Source organism: Hakea prostrata, chromosome 4 (genome assembly GCF_041222555.1).
Source record: "Hakea prostrata isolate BN-2017 chromosome 4, UWA_Hpros_2, whole genome shotgun sequence".
Taxonomy (NCBI): Eukaryota; Viridiplantae; Streptophyta; class Magnoliopsida; order Proteales; family Proteaceae; genus Hakea; species Hakea prostrata.
This window is the reverse complement of record NC_142603.1, coordinates 24,672,381-24,685,434: the sequence shown is the minus strand read 5'-3', so window position 1 is coordinate 24,685,434 and position 13,054 is coordinate 24,672,381. Positions and strand designations below refer to the sequence as shown.

At 41.5% G+C, this 13,054-nt stretch overlaps 1 non-coding gene across 1 annotated transcript; it reads right to left on the bottom strand.

Moving 5' to 3' along the window:
- Nucleotides 1–12,078: 12,078 nt before the first annotated feature.
- Nucleotides 12,079–12,185, bottom strand: LOC149018579 (small nucleolar RNA R71). Its single transcript, XR_016173258.1, has one exon. It is a non-coding gene; the product is annotated as a small nucleolar RNA R71 (small nucleolar RNA).
- Nucleotides 12,186–13,054: the final 869 nt, after the last annotated feature.

Below are 13,054 nucleotides of genomic sequence, written 5' to 3'. Positions count from 1 at the left end.
ATTTTCTTATAATCATATTGCTGCTGTAAGTACTGTAACTACAATAGGACTTGTTCATATAATTCAATTATTAATTTGACCATGGATGATTGATTATTTCCTTGTGTATTGGTTTATCAGTTGTGTTGGTGAATGACTGATTTGCGAATGTGATTGCTTAAGTACAATTGGGGAATGGGGAATGTCCTTTTGACATTTATGTTTTTGGACATCAGTGGAAGTGGTATGGGACGCTTTCCGATGATGTCGTTTGACTATTTCCTTAATTATTGGTTGACATACCTAGGGCTTGTCTAGCAATGTTTAGCTAAGTTTACCCTATTATATTAGACCCAATTTGGAAGGATATTGAAACTAAATAACCCATGGCAGCAATGGGGGTTTGTGGGTGCTCAAGACCGGTAACAAACCCGTTAGAGGATATAAGAGCTTCCCTTTTACTATTTGTGGATGACCAATGGGGTTGATGAGTCCGTAGCCGAGTTTGTTGTAGCCATACGATACGCTAACTCTAATGAGAAGGATACTGGAAAGGATCGCAAGAGGCGAGGAATGGAAGTATCTAACTCTGACTTGATATAACTAAGTAGAAGACTTACATTGGGGTAAGTTTAATCTTGACATGTGTCAATACTCAGACCAATGGTGATGTGAGAGATCATGACCTAAACCCCAGCCATGGAATGTCCGAGAGGGATGCAGGACCCAATTACAACCGAAGAACCCAAGATACCGAGATGGTTGAGGGAGAGTGATTTGAGACCTACCTAGAGGAGTATGGTGCTATGACTTAAAGCATGTCTGCCAATAGAGATCAGCATACATAAAGTTAGAATCATACTTGCATGTTTGTTTCATATCATGTTGCATCCTTTATGTTTTGCTATCATGCTCTATTGTGTTATTATAGAATGAACTGTTTTGCTGAGTTCTTTTGAACTCACTCATTTCTGCAAACATCTTTGTTAGATCTATCTGCAAGTGTTGATGATTATGACGGACCAACATATGAGTTTGCCCAGGATGACTCATACTACACCCAAGGTGCTGGCTACGATGATTAAGACGACGAAGACTATCATGGTGATGGAGGAGCATATCAGGATTAGTCACACCCATGTGCTAGTACATCATTATTTGGATATAGAGACATTTACTTTTAGAAGTGTTCTCTATAGGCTTGAAGAAGCATTAGTTTAGATTTTGATTACTTCTTTTATTTTCTTTCTATTTTGAGAATCAGTTGTAATCTTTCTTTTTAGTTTCGATCTACTTTTCGCTTTCTTTGTTGTAGAGTGATTTTTCTGCTACACTCTACATTTGATTTATTCTATTGGTATCATATTTCCGCACTCTGATTATATTGTATATTCTTTTGAATCTTATCTTGATCTCTCAGTTAGTATAGTTAACGTTGATTTTAGTCTTGTTCTTGATTATATTATTGTAAATGTGGGAGGTTGATTTCCTCGATACTGATCTTTGGGGCTATAGATCATACACTCGAGTATGCCAGATATGGTACCGGCTGAGTGGATGTGACACCTACTGAGTTAACCATCTCACTTGACCTAACCCAAAGTGAACCCTCATTGCCAATTGTCTTGTTGTGATTATATAACGTCTCTATCAAAGTAGAGTAGCAACCAGTAGTAGCAGCAACAACTTTCACTTGGATGAAACTGAGAGCTTCCTTAGTTCCTCCTAGGTGAGAATGTCCGACATCTCTAGTCATAATTAACATTTGACAATTCAACTCACAAGTACACCTTTCAGAAGTTAGATCTCCAATGAACCTTCCTAATCTAGCATGCATGATGGCTTTTTGATCAGTTTCCCAAAGATGACGCCAATTGTTGCTGCAAAAACCCTGCTCAATCGTACGAACAAGTAAACCTGCAAAACGAGTAACGCCTCCGACAATCAAGTTAGCAAGAAGTAGAGTGTAAGAAGAAGAAAACTCGAGATGGCTCTCAATGCTAGGGAAGATAACTCTAGAATCCTTACCTCCTCCTGGCCATCTGTTAGGTTTATATAGATTTTAGGCATTTACCTGTATGATGATTGTAGAGTCTGACCCGAATTCTTGCAGTAGAGTTCGACCAGGACTCTACAAAATAGGACTCCTTTACTCAACTAGGAACCTTGTCCCAAACATTATAAGAGTTGACTATGAGCAAAACACTGCACAGTTTGTTGCTTGGTTCATACGCTTTATCATCCGGGTTGGTCCAGATCACTAGGCTGAACCATGGTTTGTCCGTCAACGTAGTCCGACCATTAATAGTAGGAGAAGATTTATATACATTTTTTTCCAATACAAGTCTTAAAACTTAAGAATTTTTTTGTTATTTTGCAAATTGGTAATGCCAAATATATTTTTTTATTAAAAAACTCAATTTTACTTACGAATGATTTTTGTATTTTTATCCAAAACGAGTTCTAATACTGATTTTTGAAAATTAGATTAAAAAAATGAGAATTCCAAATTCTCTCTTTTTCTTTTTCTTTTTTTTGGCTGTCGGTGGGGCAAAGAATTCTCTCCCACTGAAAACAGACTCAAGCTTTCTTCTTCCGTTACTTTAAATTGCACGACGAGTTTCCAGCTCCCTGAACTGTTAGAGATTCTTCGCCGGATATTTCTTGAGCATGAGTCGTCCCTTCTTGCAATCCCCAACCGCAAGGGAGACAAAATTCTCAATTTCTGTCATTCTTTAAATTTTTTTCAATCGGAACTTGGATGATAGAATTTGATTGTTTATATATTAGAATAATGTTCAGATCAGTTGAGTTGGTTTTCTTTAATTAATGGAATGCTATTGATATCTACGGAGTGAACTAAAACTCAGGCTGGGGATTGTCTTTTCATTTTAGTTTTTCGTTGATTTGTATTGCTTGCCCATCTTGTTAAGGGATTAGAAGAAACCTACTCTGTCAAGCATGATTACTCAGGACCCAGTAATTCTGTACTTCCACTCGTTACCTGTGCCTTCGTTTGGTTACTGGGTTCTCAAACGAGAGGAACATCAATGAAGAAGAGAAAGCCAGTGATGGAGGAAGAAACGACGGAGAAAAGGGACTCAGAGGAAAGTTGTTTAATGGGCTGGTATAGGCTAAACAGTCTCAGAAACTGGTTTTTTTTTTTTTTTTTAAAATCCATGTGTCGTCTTGTAGTGATGCACTGCTGTGGCAGCAGAGGATTTTAATTGATTCATCAAGCCATAATTGAACAACAATAATAATAGTTCAGTTTAATCTGAACTAATAGGTCAACTACTTACATTGTGCCTGATATGAAGATTTTATGATCTGACCGGGTTCATACCTGGTCCGACCCTCGACCCCGGTCGAGACGGAGAAAACCGAATCGCTCCCGAGCGAACCGGAGCCGGAAGATGGCTTGCTGAAGAAGAAAGATTATTCTGCTGCAAGCGTGCCCTAATCTTACTTATGGATTAGGGTAATCACCCTAATGACAGCAGACTCAAACTGACGGCTGCGGATAATCATCATCAAAGGGATAACTATCGCATAACCTAACGGTTATCTCAGGAGTCCTCTACTAGCCCAAACTAGTAGAAGTCTATCGCTCAACGGATCTTATTGATAAGATCCAACGACTACCCGAAGAAGGCTCGAGTGCATCCAACGAAGGAGATTCGAAGGTACACTCTATATAAACCTCACTACCATACAAGGTGAGGGACGGATCAATCGATCAAAAAGAATACTATCTGAAACTCAGGTTCAGATACATACTGATAGATCCAAACTATCGGCGTCACCTATCTAGATCACGTTTCCCGTTTCTTCATTCATTAGGTCTCGTGCTTCTAGCGAGCCGTTTGTGATTAAGTTCATCAACCGACTTAGCCTTCGGAGGTGGACTCCCGACCCCAGCGGTCGGGCCACATCTGACGCTTTCGTTTTGCAGGACATCACGTGGAGATCCAAGGGCTGAGCAGATTTTGGACGCATCATTTGGCGCCGTCTGTGGGAACGACTTGAAAAAGCCATGGTGACTAGATCGGCAGCCGCTGCACAACGCAATTTCGGTGTTCAGATACCTGGGGTGAATAATCCAGATATTCCCTAGGAAAGCCAAAATCCTATCGAGGTGGATAATGGCCAGGGAGGACGTCATCTTCCTCCTGATACAATCCAAGATCAATTGGATCAGGTAAAGATTCAACTCTTGGAGGTGAGCCAAGCACTCCGCGTGCTCACCAGACGAGTGGTTTTACCACAAGAACCTGATCAACACGATTCAGGGAGACGTGCATTGCCACGTGATCAAATACCACATGACCAAAGAATGGCTGAAGACCGGAATGTTGATCAGAATTTTCGTGAAGGAGACCGAGGACTTCGGAGGATTGATGATCAACCAAAGCGAGGCGATCGGTTCGACAGACCGCAAGAGAGTACAACTGATTCAAATACAAGGTTGGATACAGGGGTAAGAACTCACTCACCCAACGTCGGAAGAACCGTTCGTGATGATTGAGCAGTTCGTGACGAGAGAAACGTTCGTGAAGGACGGGCTGTTCGTGATGATCGAGTAGCACGTGATGATCGTGTTAATCGAGGTCGTGATCGTATTGCTGAAGATCACCCGACCCAGTTGGTCAAGAATTGGCCAACATCAAAGAGAAGTTAGGGCAATTGGCTAAGGGAAGAATAATCGAGGATATTTACTCGGTCATTCGGAAGACTCCTTTTGCTTGAGCCAATTGCGGGATATCGGTTTCCCCATAACTTCCGTTTGCCTACCTTCTCAACATTCGATGGCTTCGGAGATCCAACGGCTCACATCGGCTATTACCAACGAGACCATGGCAATTTCGAGGTAATTCGATGAAATTTTATGCGGGGTTTTCGGTTCATCTCTAATCGGAGCGGCACAAAAGTGGTTTTCTAACCTCCCCTCGGGAAGGATCGTAAACTTTGACGAATTGGTGCGCCAATTCATAGGGCGATTCCGAGTGGGATACGGGTCAAGAAAACGGAAGAAACCTTGTTTCTTGTCAAACAAGGAAAGAACGAATCGATCGGAGAGTTTCTGAAAAGATTCAACAAAGTGACGATGGAGATAGAAAACTTGGATGAACAGTGGCGAACCGCTCTATTCACGGGACTCACAAATCGGAAACTCCTGGAGTTATTACTACGGGATATACCCACGACTTATGCTTTGAGTTGGTACGAGAGATGCCGAGAAGCGGGCTGAAGTCATGGAGATTCTAGATGCGCGCCAAGGAGATAATAAAGTCTCCAATAAGGAACAAAAGGCTCTGAGCGAAGCGAGAAGCCAAAGAAGAATGTTCACGATCGGGTTGGAAGATCCCAACCTTGGCCCCAAAGATCCCCCGGTAGAAGTGAGTACACTCCATTGAATGCTCCTCGGGCCGATATTTTGAATATCCTCAAAAGAAAAAATATTTTGAAGTGGCCGCCTAAAATTCTTTTGAAACCCGGAGAGCGGCGGGATCGGGAAAAGTATTGCCGATTCCACAAGGACTATGGTCATTACACTAATGATCGTCGTCATCGAAGGCGGATATTGAGAGATTGATATCTCGGGGACATCTGTCCGGTTTGTTAGCGGGAGAAGGGAGGAGCCACGTGGGCCACGTGCGGCTGCCCCTAAAAGGAATCGTTCGGTTAGTTCAGAACGATCGAGGGAGGCCCCGAAGTCTAAAAAAGGCAAGGAGGTGATTGAAGCTGCTACTCGGTCACCGATTCTTACCATCTTCGGGGGTCCAGAGCCCGAATCATTCCGGAGTTTAAAAACCAAATCCAAATTTGTTGGAGCCGGAGAGGCGTAGAAGCGGAAGAAGCTGAATGGTGAAGATTCTATCACCTTTAGCGAAGAAGACGAAAGAGATGTTTGTTTACCTCATGATGATGCTATAGTCATCAAGGTAGAGATTGCACGGCGGGAAGTGCATAGAGTATTGATTGATACGGGAGTGCAGCTGACCTAATTTCTTACGAAGTGTATCAAAAATTGAAGGTGGATCGGGACTTGATGAAACCTTCATCTACACACCTATATGGCTTTGCGGGGTCATCTGCAGTAGCGGAAGGATCGGTTCAGTTGGATCTTTCCATTGGAAGTTTTCCTAAAGAAACAACTGTCCGAGTCAATTTTTTGGTGGTTCGAGAACTACCAGCCTATAATATGATTCTCGGGCGACCATCTTTATCCAAGATAGGTGCTATTGTTTCGACAAAGCACCCGAAGATAAAATTCCCGACGATATGGGAATCGGTCAAGTCTCCTCGACCCGGAAGATCTCTCGGCGGTGTTATGTTACCTATTTAAAAGAGAAGGAGGGTCCGAGGAAGGTTACTGCCCTCCCCATAGAAGTTCGAGATGATCGGGAAGAGACGAGAGATGCAAAGGCCCGAACCGGTGGAGAAAGCTGGAGCAAATCCAGCTGTGTACCGAGGATGAGAAAAAGATTACTTATGTCGGGTCTGAGCAGTTGGAAGAGTTTAAAGATGAGTTGAAGTTATTTCTTCAACGGAATAAGGATGTATTCGCATGGTCTGCTGAGGACATGCCGGGATCGATCGGGCCATTGCAGAGCACAAACTCGGATAGACCCCAAGGCGAAACCAGGTGATACGAAAAAGAAGAAATTTCTCTATTGAAAAGTATGAAGCCGTTCGGAACGAAGTTGAAAAACTTAAGAATTCTGGTTTCATAGAACCAATCGAGTGCCCAACTTGGTTGGCCAACATGGTGATGGTGAAAAAGGCGAATGGGAAGTGGAGGATGTGTACAGACTACACGGATCTAAACAAAGCTTGCCCAAAAGATTGCTACCCGTTGCCTCGGATTGACCTCTTGATAGATGCTATGCGGGATATGAAACTTTAAGTTTCATGGATGCCTACTCGGGTATAATCGGATCCTTATGAATAAGGAGGATGAGAAGTATACGGCTTTCATGACTGATCATGAAAGCTATTATTACAAGGTCATGCCTTTTGGCCTGAAGAATGCAGGAGCAACATATTAGAGGGTTGTCAACAAGATTCTCAAAGAGCTGATAGGAAAGAATGTTGAAGCATATGTTGACGACATGCTTGGTGAAAAGCTTTACAAAAGCAAATCACATTGCAGATTTGACTGAGGGTTTTCTCGATGCGAGGAAACATCAAATGAAGTTGAACCCCGAAAAATGTGCCTTTGGAGTCTCCTCGGGCAAATTCTTGGGTTTCATGGTACCACGAGGGGAATTGAGGCAAATCCTGCCAAAATACAAGCTCGATTGATATGGAGGCTCCCAAAACCGTTCGGGATGTACAATGTTTGACAGGGAGAGTTCTTGCCTTAAATCGATTTATCTCCAAGTCCGGAGAAAAATGTTTGCCTTTCTTCAAGGCACTTAAAGACCTGAAGGGCAGTAAGGAAGCAAAGTGGACTGAAGAGTGCCGGAAAGCTTTCGAGGAATTAAAAGAAGTACTTGGACAACCACCGATCCTGTCCGGACCGAGAAGAAGGGGAAATATTACAGCTATATCTAGCGACATCCCTTTCGGCGGTCGGTGCGGTACTTGTTCGGGAGAAAGATAAGAAACAATGGCGATTTACTATGTAAGCCACGTGTTGCTAGATGCGGAGACGAGATATTCGCAGATTGAGAAGCGGGCTTTGGCTCTCATGATGGCCGCCAGGAAGCTAAGTCCATATTTTCAGGCTCATCCAATTGAGGTATTTACAACTTTTCCTCTTAGTAAAGTTCTTAACAAACCTGATTTGTCCGGAAGGATGGTATCCTGGTCGGTTGAGGTAAGTGAGTTCCAAGTGAGTTTTAAGCCCGAACTGCAATCAAGGCTCGGGCATTAGCCGACTTTGTAGTAGAAACTACCGCACCGGTGGAACCCACCATTGAGGATCCCATTATACCAACCACTTGGGAGGTATATGTGGATGGTTCGAGTAATAAAGATGGAGGCGGTACTTGGAATTCTATTAAAAAGTCCAGCAGGATTTATTATTCGATATGCTTTGAGATTCGCATTTGATGCAAGTAATAACGACGCGGAATATGAGGCCACGATAGCAGAACTTCGGTTGTCAAAGGCATTAGCTATTGCAGATGTTACTATTTATAGTGACTCTCGGCTTATAGTCAACCAAGTCCAGGGGGGAGTATGGCATTAAAGAACCACGCTTGCAAAAATATCGGGAGATAGTGCAGGCATTTCGAACCAATTTCGGAATTTGAAGATATCTCGATTTCGAGGAATGAAAATTCAGTGGCGAGATGAGCTATCCCGACTAGCCAATGCCAAGGAAAAGAATCTAGACCCTTCGGTCTACATTGAAGAGGTAACTTTTCCAAGTTATCATGAGAAAGAAATTTCTTATATTGAAGCGAACGTTGCTTTGGATGGATCCAATAATCGAATATCTAAGAGATGACAAGTTACCCGAGGATCCAATAGAGGCAAGGTTGATCAAGATTCGATCAGCTAGATTTGTCATTCGAATGGGAGACTATACAAAAGATCTTATGCTTGGACCCCTTATGAGATGTATAGGCCCCGAAGGAGTAAAATCAGCTTTGGCTGAGGTTCATGAAGGAATTTGTGGCGCTCACATGGGTGGCAGAGCCCTGGCCCACAAAATTCTAAGACTTGGGTTATATTGGCCTAAGATCCAAGAGGCTGCTATGGACTACGTTCGTCGATGTAGTAACTATCAAATCCATGCTACAGTGTCGAAGCGCCCGGCGGAAATTATGACTTCAATTCTAAATCCCATTCCCTTTGCAATGTGGGGAATTGATATCATGGGCAAATTCACCAAGGCATCGGGCGGACGGGAATATCCGATAGTAGCAATTGATTACTTCACAAAATGGGTAGAAGCCGGTGCACCGGCGACAATTACTGAGAAAAAAGTGGAGAAATTTGTGCTTGAATCAATCATATATCGCTTTGGGATTCCAAAGATAATTGTCATCGACCATGGTACTCGGTTCGATCGTCCACAATTTGAGCAATTACAGTGGAACATATATGATCGAGCATCGTATGTCCTCAGTGGCATACCCCCAAAGCAATGGCCAGGTGGAGGTTACTAACCGAACGCTACTGGAAGGAATAAAGAGAAGACTCGAAGCTTACAAAGCTTCTTGGGTCGAAGAACTACATAATGTATTGTGGGCTTATAGAACTACGGTTCGAACACCTACAGGAGAAACTCCATTCAGGTTGGCATATGGATCCGAAGCATTGGCACCTGTGGAGATAATGGCGGGGACGTTACGGGATCGTGAGTTCGAGGAAAAAGCAAATGAACAAGGATTGCTTGATAGTCTTGATTTGTTGGACGAAGTTCGGGCAAAGGCAATAGCACGAACTCAACATTATCAAAGAAGGATAGCGTCTCATTATAATACTCGAGTGAGAATCGTCGGTACTTAGCCGGAGATTTGGTGTTGAGAAACACCCTAGCTTCCGACCCGCGTCACCAAAGAAAGTTGGACCCTTCCTGGGAAGGACCCTATATGGTTGTGAAACCGGCCCCCGCTGGGCGCACACGAGGAAAGAGAAGAAAAAAACCCCCGAAAGAGTTGTGGGTTTGGGGGGAGGTTGATGGTGTGCACATTTTTTTTTGGAATCTTTGGGCAAAAAGCATGCATTTTATACACTTAGAATGGAGTTACCTTGGGTTTTATGTTGTTTTTGCAGATTTTAGGACTTTTCAAGATTTAAGCAAATATTTGGAGTTTTGGGCTTGAATCATGCTATTTTACACGTCAAGAAGTCCATTCACATTCTCAAATGCGAAAATGGGCCTGATCTGGAACATGATGGGCTAGAGATGTGTGATTACGGGCCAACTCCGAAATATTGAAGAGATAAAGAAGGCAAATTTGATCTACGGCTGAGATTTTAAATCAAATCTACAGAGATATTATTGAGAGAGTCCAGATGGAAAAGAGTCCTTGCATACCTCAATATCTTATTTTCTATTTGGGATTTGATTAAAGAAAGAAAAAGAGGAAAAATAATTATATTCAGATAAGGATGAAGCAAAAATCCCGTTTTTGAATGCCTCTGTCCAGTTTCGATCAAACCCTTCATCGAATGGTCATCTGATGTCCGATCGTGCTGATTTTTGGAGGAGAGCTTCACGACTACTTAAACCTCAAATCCAACGGTGGGATTATGCATCTGATCTTTCTAAGTCGGCGCGATTAGTACGTCAAAACCCTAATTGGATGAGTCAGATAGAAACCCTGAGTTTTATTCAAATTCAGCCGTGCTTCATATCTAATGTAAACTCTATAAAAGGAGAGCCTACTCCATCAAAGGAGAACGTGTCTTAGAGCTTAGTAGAAGCATTCTTTCTTCTCTCTTCAGTTTATTTATGTTTTCTCTAGTTTTCTTTGCTTGCATTAGTGAGATTTAAATTTCTAGATTCAATGTTTAGGTTTAATCTTTTTATGTAATGCAATTCAAGTTCAAGCTTCAAGTTCAAGATTCAATTTTTTTAGATTCGTTTTTCTCTGGGTCTAGCAATTGCAGATTTAGATCATTCTAGATCTAGATCTGGTTGTTAGGGTTGGTTGAGATTCGAATCGTTTGTTCAATTCGCAAGTAAGTAACCTTCTTTATTAATCTTCTCTCCTCCCTCCATTCCCGCTTCTATCTACCCCTCTATATTCTTAATTTAGGATTTACTTTCAGCATTATCATTATTTATTGTTCTGCCTATTCATTCATAATCTCGGACCACATAACCGGAGCAAGCCTACGATCGTGCCTCTTCATCGGTGACGGGTGGTGTTGCATCTGCATTTTAGTTATTTCCTTTTCCTTTTATTGCTTTGTTTATTGCTTTGTTATTTACTTTCTGTTATTTACTTTCTGTTATTTACTTTCTGCCTATTCATTCATAATCTCGGACCACATAACCGGAGCAAGCCTACAGTCGTGCCTCTGCTTCTGGTGACGGGTGGTGTTGCATCTGCATTTTCCTGTCTTTTATTTATGCATTGATTGTGTTTAATTTATTGTTCGTTTCAATTCGATTGCATTAGATATATAGATTAGGATCGTTTAGTTTAGTTAATTAGTTAACAAAAAAAATTGAATCATTCCACTCTCGCATTACTATTAAGAAGTTCAAATTCTAAGTGGCATATCTCCCTGAGATCGACCCGTTAGCTACACGATACCGTGCGCTTGCGGTTACTTTTAAAATTCACAAACAAGTTTTTGGCGCCGTTGCCGGGGAGGTATTAGTCCACTTTGTTTTTCTAATTCTTAGGTAAATCGAAGTGATTTAAAAATAAAAAAATAAAATTCAAAGATATTACTCTTAACTTGAGTAGAAACAAAAACGTATAGTAGTCCCCACTCTACTGCAGAATCCCCAGGATTCGATTGTAGGTGGCTCCGAAGACTATACGGATTCCCTTGCTGTCAAACCTATAAGCGCTCAGCTATACGGCAACCTTACAGCTTTGGAATCATTGTTTCAATCTTTGTGGTGGGAAATTCACTACTTTCCCTTCATTTTTGTTATTTTCTTTTCTTTTATTCTTTAGTTACTTTATTTATTTTCTTTCATAAGAGTCATTAATTGCATTAAGTGGTTAGTGCATGTGTGTCTGGACTCGTGATTCTACAAATAGAATTGTACGAGTGTCTAACTTGACCATGGAAGGTCTACCTCCACCACCTCCACCTAAGAGTCTTAGGGATAGATTTTATCCAACCCGATCTGCACAACCTTCATGTATACGTTTACCTGAAATGAGGGGTAATAATTTTGAGCTCAAATCTTATTATCTATCTATGTTACCCCAATTTCATGGGCTACCTGATCAAGATGCATATTTGTTCCTTAGGGAGTTTGAGGAGGTTTGTGTCCTTATGAAGGTACAACATCTCACTGATGATGCTGTAAGACTACGGTTTATTACCTTTGCATTAAAGGACCAAGCTAAAAAGTGGCTTTATAGCTTACCTAGGGATAGCATTATCACATGGGAACAATTTACTGTCCTATTCTTAAAAAAATACTTTCCTTTCTCTAAGACGAATAAAATAAGAAATGATATTCTTCAATTTCGTCAGAAACCCAGTGAGTCCTTTGCTAAGGTAATGGAGAGGTTTCAAAGCCTTCTCCAAGAATGCCCTCACCATGGTATAGAATTGTGGCATTTATGCCAAATAATTTATGAGGGTATCGATTACCAAACAAAGCAACTTTTGGAATCAATGTGCCCCACAGGATTTACATCATTCACTGATGATTCCGAAGCTTGGAATTTTCTTTTAGACCTAGCAGATAGAACTAGAGAATGGGAGTCAACCCAAGTGTCTGAAAGGACTAGTAGGGGATATTTTGTTGATAGCCAAGTCCATAAGGAAGTACAAATAGATAACATTTTGAAAAAGTTAGAGACTTTGGTAGTTAAAGCTGCACCACCAAGTCAAGCACATTTTATTGACAAATCTATTGCTATGTGTGCATGGTGTCAGTCTCCTACACATGTAATTGAGGAATGTCCTAGCTATTCTGGAGGCCAACATGAGAATGTCAACGCGATGTTTCCAAACCCATACAGTAACACGTACAATCCTGGGTGGAAGAATCATCCTAACTTTTCATGGTCTCAAGGGCAAAACCAAAATGGATTAAACAATTATTCCACACAAAATCAATTTGGTGCCCCTCAAAAGCAAAATGCCCAATTTTCTCATTATCCAAATGTCCAGCTCCCTCAAGCCCCAAATTTCCAGAATGCCAATTTAGCTAGACCTATCAGTCCACCTATTGTGCCTCATATGCCTCACATTGCACAAAATCAATCATCACCTGGTTTCAACAGAGGTAACAATCCAGAGTTTTCTCGTCTCTCTTCCTTAGAGAAGAATATGGAAGTACTTTCCAGCACCTTCATGACTTCTATGCATAATATGGAAAAACAAATTTCCACTCTTGCAAGTGCTTTATCTGAGAGAGAAAAAGGTAAAATGCCTAGCCAACCTGAGTTAAATCCTAGGATTCAGATTC